The sequence below is a fragment of the Leptonotus elevatus genome, chromosome 4, assembly GCF_054856555.1.
Source record: "Leptonotus elevatus isolate MCC_2025b chromosome 4, RoL_Lele_1.0, whole genome shotgun sequence".
Lineage (NCBI taxonomy): Eukaryota > Metazoa > Chordata > Actinopteri > Syngnathiformes > Syngnathidae > Leptonotus > Leptonotus elevatus.
In genome coordinates, this window is record NC_141242.1 from 22130630 (window position 1) to 22137044 (window position 6415).

Genomic DNA, 6415 nt, shown 5'->3' on the forward strand with positions numbered 1-6415 from the left:
ATTGTACTGGTGACATTGATCAATTGTACTAGTTAGCACTTCACTATAACTAAGAGGCTACTAGTTTGTGACATGCCTACTAGTTGGGCCTCGATGCTACTAGCAGTGTACGGTGTCAATTGTCTTATTACTGGTGAGGGCAAAGGGCATACGACCTTAAACTGGTTACCAAGGACCTCGAATAAATGTTCAAAAGGCTTTCCATAATAGTGTGAGAGAGAGAGAGAGAGAGAGAGAGAGAGAGAGAGAGAGAGAGAGAGAGAGAGAGAGAGAGAGAGCGAGAGGGGGGGGGGGGTCGAATGAGAGCGTTAGCCCTTCCTTCCTCGTGACGTCAATGCATTCCGTCTCGCTCCCGCAGTCTCAATGGAGCGGTTATATAACGTGTCTCTGTGTTTTCTCTACAAATAGCAAAGCAGTACAAGGACCCAAGTTGGACCACATTCCCGAGACACTTAGTCAAGACTGACACCGCAGGAAGATTAAAGGGCTTTAGGACGGGAAAAGTGTTTCCATTTATAACTCCCAACTCGTTGGAAACTTGGGAACTTCGTACATAATCCAAACATGTTGTCGTGAAATCTCGTATTCACAATAAACTACATCTGTTCACTGCTGACTATTTATGTCGTTTTGGCTTACTTTCGTACACAAATTGGTGAATTGTTATGGTTGCATAACAACATTAACACTTTAGCACTTTAAAAAAAAAAAAAGACTTTGGTGTCTTCTAAAAGCAAGATAACTAATTTGTTGTTGCTATTGGGACACTTAGCAACTAAACAGACTCTCACATTCCTACAGATATTTAGTCGTATCTTTCATGGGACAACACTGAATAAATACAATTTTGACATGAAAAGTAAAAGTGTGCAGCTTATATAAGAGTGTATAATTATTGTTCCCTCAAAAATAACTCAAAAGACAGCTATGAATAGCTAAACCCCAAGCAGCAAAAGTAAGCTACTGTTTAGTGAGGCAACCATGAATGCTAACATTTTTTACTTTAGTCATACAGTAAGTAGGTGGTTTTGCTCAACCAAGGCTGTAGCCAAACTGTAGCAGGGTTTTTACATTCCGGATCTGGATTTGACACCTCTGCTGCACTACAAAAAAAAAAAGGACAGTGGAAGATTTAAGAAAAAATATATAGTAAAATAAAAGTATTACTGTAAGCTAAATTATCTGCCAACAAAACAAGAACATATTACTACTTACTTTTTTTTTTTTTTAGGAATGAGTGGAAAAAAGTTTGCACACATTTTACTTTGTTCAATTAAGCGTCCATGGATGTTTTCGGAATGTGGGAAGAAAACTCCACAAGCACGGGGAGAACATGCAAACTCCACCCAGGAAGGCCGAAGTCATCCACCGTGCCGCCCCAATAATACACATATTGAATTATTCCTATCGCAGGAAACTTTATTATTTTTATTATTACTGAAAAATAAGGAGGTTTAAATTACAGCATATAGAATTAGCAAAGGCATTAAATATAGCCACATAGCATTCATTAATAGCACGCTGACAGCATATTAATTCATTCACTGCCATTGACGGCTATAGACGTAAAAAATTCATTTGAACTATTTATATTAGTTTCACATTTTGACAGTATGAAAACCTAGAAAAAATGTATTGTACATTTAGAACAGATATGTGATTAGTCATGAGTTAACTATTGAAGTCATGCGATTAATTACAATAAAAAAAATATATCGTCTGACGCCTCTAATTTTGTAATATTTTCTTTTTTGTTTAATGACTTAATTATTTAAACTCAAGATTAATCACAAATTTTATATCTGTTCTAAATGTACAATACATTTTTTTCCTAGGTTTTCATACTCTTGTTAACAAAAGTAGAAAAAAATGTGAAACTAATAGAAATAGTTCAAATGAATCTTTGACGTCTCTAGCCGTCAATGGCAGTGAATGAGTTAACGTGAACCGAGAATTTTTTTTTATTATACAAATGAAAATAAAATTTGACCATGTCATCAAAAATACTGTATTTTTTTGTTTTCTAATGTGATTGTTTTAGCATTGATCCGAAATGCCGTCATATAATTTTCCCACCCTTACTGATTGTATGAGACAAAAATGACTCATATTCATTTTCCCCCTTCATTTGCTTTCTTTTCTATTTTAATGATATATTATTAAATATAATAACTTATCATTATATAAGTAATAAGGGGTAAGACTAGATAAGTTCTTGTGCTTCTTCCTACTCTCTTTGAACATGTAAATTCTGACTTTACTAATAATTATTTTCCTTTTCAACTTTTATTTTCCTTCGTTCACTTTTATTTTATATTTTGGAAAAAAAAAATAAACGTCCGTATACATTGGCGCTATGATAAATGTTGTCTATCCAACATCATGTAAAATGCTGATTTAAAAAAGCTGAATTTGCCAAAGTTACATCATAGGAGAATTTTTGTTAATTTTTTTGTCACGTTCTACATAGTTATTTTCCTTGTACTGAAAATGTCACCCCTTGCTCAGCATGTAGGCCTACATAAGAAATCTGAGCTCAGGCTTTCCTTTGTGTAGTCTTGCATGTTCTTTCTCTGGCTCATTCCTCCCATATTCCCCAAACGTGCACTTTATCTGGAAACTGTGAATTGCCTATAACTGAGTTTGTGAGAGTGAACGGTCGTTTGTGAAAAGGTGATGGATAGATTCCAACCACGTTTGTTTTGCCATGACGACAGCATACATCCACCACACGGTGGCGGTAGAGATTCAATGATTGTTCAGCCTTCATCGTCAGCTAGCCCATCCCAAACCTGAAACTATGCATTTTAGTGTTTATTCAACTTTATTTTAACTCTTTAAAAAGTACATTTCCACCTATTATACAAGATCATTTTATTACATTCTGCACACCTGACTTCAACAAATCCTACCTACTCATAATTAAAATGTTGTTTACCGTAAATAAGAGATTAGAAAATGGTCTCATTGAATAGCTTTAACATAGTCGTTGAAACTAAAATGGTGGCTTTACTGGTAAATGTTTTTATGTGTGTATTTCAAAGCCATGGCATTTGATTAAATGTGTATAGATTAAAAATAAAAACAAAAATCCATAGGTAATATGCAAACATGATGCTGTTACATTCAATACTTAAACTTTTTTTTTCTTGTCACATTCACTGATGCTTTTATTGTGAGTCACTGAAGCAGGAAAAATGGCTTGTCCATAATAAATTGGCAAATACACAAATTGTGCACAATATTTTTTTCCATTCAGTAATAAAACATACAGGAAGCTTCACCAAATGTGACCAGAAAGGAAAAACAATCTCTGGCCATGAATACACAGGTCCTCGTTTTATTAATGTGAGGTAATTGCATCAAAGATAAAAAATAAATAATATAAGATAATAAGATAAAATAAAAAATATTATAGTCCTTTTGCTGAATGCCTTTGTGTGTTTTTGTCATGTTCAGGTTTTTCCGACAAAGCAGCGCTCAATCAATAATAAAGGAAGAGAGTGTTTTGTGTGTGTGTGTTACTTTTTTCCTCTATTCTGTTCACAATACGTTTCAGTGTTAAAATAATATTTTAAATGTAGCTACAACTGCTACTAATGATAATTATTATTACCGGTATTATAATAATAACAATAATACTACTACTACTTCTACTAATGATAATAATGTAAATGTGTGACACAAAATATAATTAATCCCGTCTATTACTGTTTGGACTTGCATTTGTGCATTTGAATGTGATGCATGAATGACAATCAATTGGCCTTTTGTTGTTGTGCTTATCATAGTTATTTGTTTTTGTTTATGATTTGCTGTTGTGTTTCGTTTGTAATAGTATTGTTATTTATTTTTGTGTTTTGCACTTCAGGGCCGCCATAGTATCCATCAGTATTTAAAGAGTCATCAAATAAATAAATAAATAAATAATAAAAATAAAATGTTGCGCCATCTAGTGTCTTGACTCAGTAGAGGAAGGAAAACTGTGGTCTTCAGGTCTTTCGTTCGTTGGGTGTGAATGTTTGGTGGTGGTGCATCGTGTGCAGCTTCCTGCCACCAGAGTGTAAATGTGCGAGTGCATGAATAATGTATCCATTGTGAAGCAAGTTTGTGTGCCCAGAGAAGCACAAAACAAATCTGATTTATCATTATTATTATTATTACTACATAAAAGTCAATACACATTGAACTATGTTTCCTTCATGTATTATCTATAAATATACCTAAGAAAATACTTGACAGTGGTATATTTTTTTAACTATTATTATTATTTATTTATTAAATTTATACGGAAGTGTATTGCATTCACTTGAAAAAAAAAGGTTTTTGAGTTTTTTTTAGTTTTATTGATCTTTTTCTTCCCTGTTTTTTTTAGTAATTTTTTTGTTTAAAAAAAATCCAGTTTTTCTGAATAATTTTTTTCCTGTTTTTCTGAGTAATTTTCCCGTTTTATAAAATAATTATTTTTCTGATTTTTTTTGTGTTGTTTTTATGAATATTTTTTTTAAAGGGGTTTTCCCTCAGAGATTAGAGAACAAACCACAATACAGTATACACATTCATTCCTTTATTGAGAGCCAGTAAGTAAACATGACCATCTTATTGCATATGGAGAGGTATGCGGGAAAGTGTCCGCTTCCGCTATTAGCGAGTCTGCTTGTCACTTAGAGTTCAAAGGTAAAAAAAAAAAAAACCTCAAACATTTTTTGTTTTTTTGAATAATTCTTTTTTTCTGTTTAAAAAAAACCCCCCAATTTTTCTGACTAATTCAACCTCCCCGTTTTTCCTTCTGTTTTTCTGAATATTTTTTTCAGCCTGTTTTAAAAACAGACGAAAAAAATACTCGAAAAAAATCATATGTAATTTGAAGGCTCAAATGTCTGAAAAAAAATCTACGGCACAAGACTTGGTATCTTCACGTGCAAAATTAACAATTGATTCTGTCTTTAATGTTTTATTTTTATTATTATTATTTTTTAATCTTCCCTCCATTGGGACATTGGATGTGAAAGTGGTCAAAGTCACAGTTACACTGTGCAGCTACCTGGCTTCAAAGGCTGGAGCGCTGCGACTGGACCAAGATGAAACAGTGAAGCTCACACATAAACACACACAAAGCAGAGTGAGATCCGAGATAGAGGCCTTGTCGGACAGCTGAGATATAGCACCAAGGCCCTGGGGAGTTTCAGGGGAATTCCACTGAGGGAATTGGACATGTCTGATTTACACTAACACTTTGGCTAAACTTGCGATAAAAGTTCACCAAAGAAACATTGCTGGATCTGTCTTTATCCATCTCACCCTCCATCGGTCTCTGTCTCTTTTCTGCTCTGTTGCTTTTTGTAAAACAACACAACTTGCAAATATCACATTACTGTTGTGAAGCTGAGCGTCACAAATTTATGACACTATAGGAAATGAAAAGAAAAAAAAAGTTCTGTGCAAGCAAGGACAGGAGAGGGGAGAGGAGAGGAAGGAACACAAGGGGAGTGAAAGAGAGTTGAGAGACGCTGAAAGAAAACATGTTCATTTTTTTATCAGCCCTTTTCACCCAATGGGGAGTCAAGGAATGCAATGAAGAATCTGGCCACAGATAAAGAGAGGAACGTGGTTGGTACTGTACTGTACTATGTATGCCTGTGCGATAATGTATCTAACAATATTTTTAGGGGGATGGGGGGGGGGGGGGGGGGTAGGATGGTCACAAAGAGAATACACTCACTGGACACTTTATTAGGTACACCTAGAGATCCCTCAAGAGCTGCCTAAAAAAAAAAGCAAAAAAATGTACTGCAGTTGCAACAAAATAACAGCAAGTTTTTTTGTTGTACACATTCTACATCAAAACAAACGTTTTTCAATATAATGCTTACCTGTCTGTGTCAATCAAAATGTGCTAGCTTTGTAAAGATTGAATATTCGAGACAGGAAGTGTACCTAATATAGTGTTCGGTTAGGGTACATTTGATCGAAAAAGGAATATTAAGATTCGTTGTCCTCCAGGTGGAGCTGCAAAGTGTGTGACAGTGGAGCTGTTCAGCAGTTTGTGTGCGCGAAGACAAGTTACGACGTAGATTTCATTCATCGCTAATGCAGAATGACTTAAACGTGAATAAATAAGGATACCAGAGACAATCTGCCATGGTGTATACGAGACAATATAAAACATTTACATAGAAAGCTCATCGTTTGAGTACAATATTTCACTGCCATTTACTTTTTTACAGCTGAATTGTTATTACATGTCAAGGAAGAAAAAAAATAGTTCCGGGATACATTCAAAGACAGCGACCCCCCCCCCCCCCCCCCCCCCCCCCCCCCCCCCCCCCCCCCCCCCCCCCCCCCCCCCCCCCCCCCCCCCCCCCCCCCCCCCCCCCCCCCTCCCCCCCTGCAAGTCACGCTTTCTCCCCCAGTG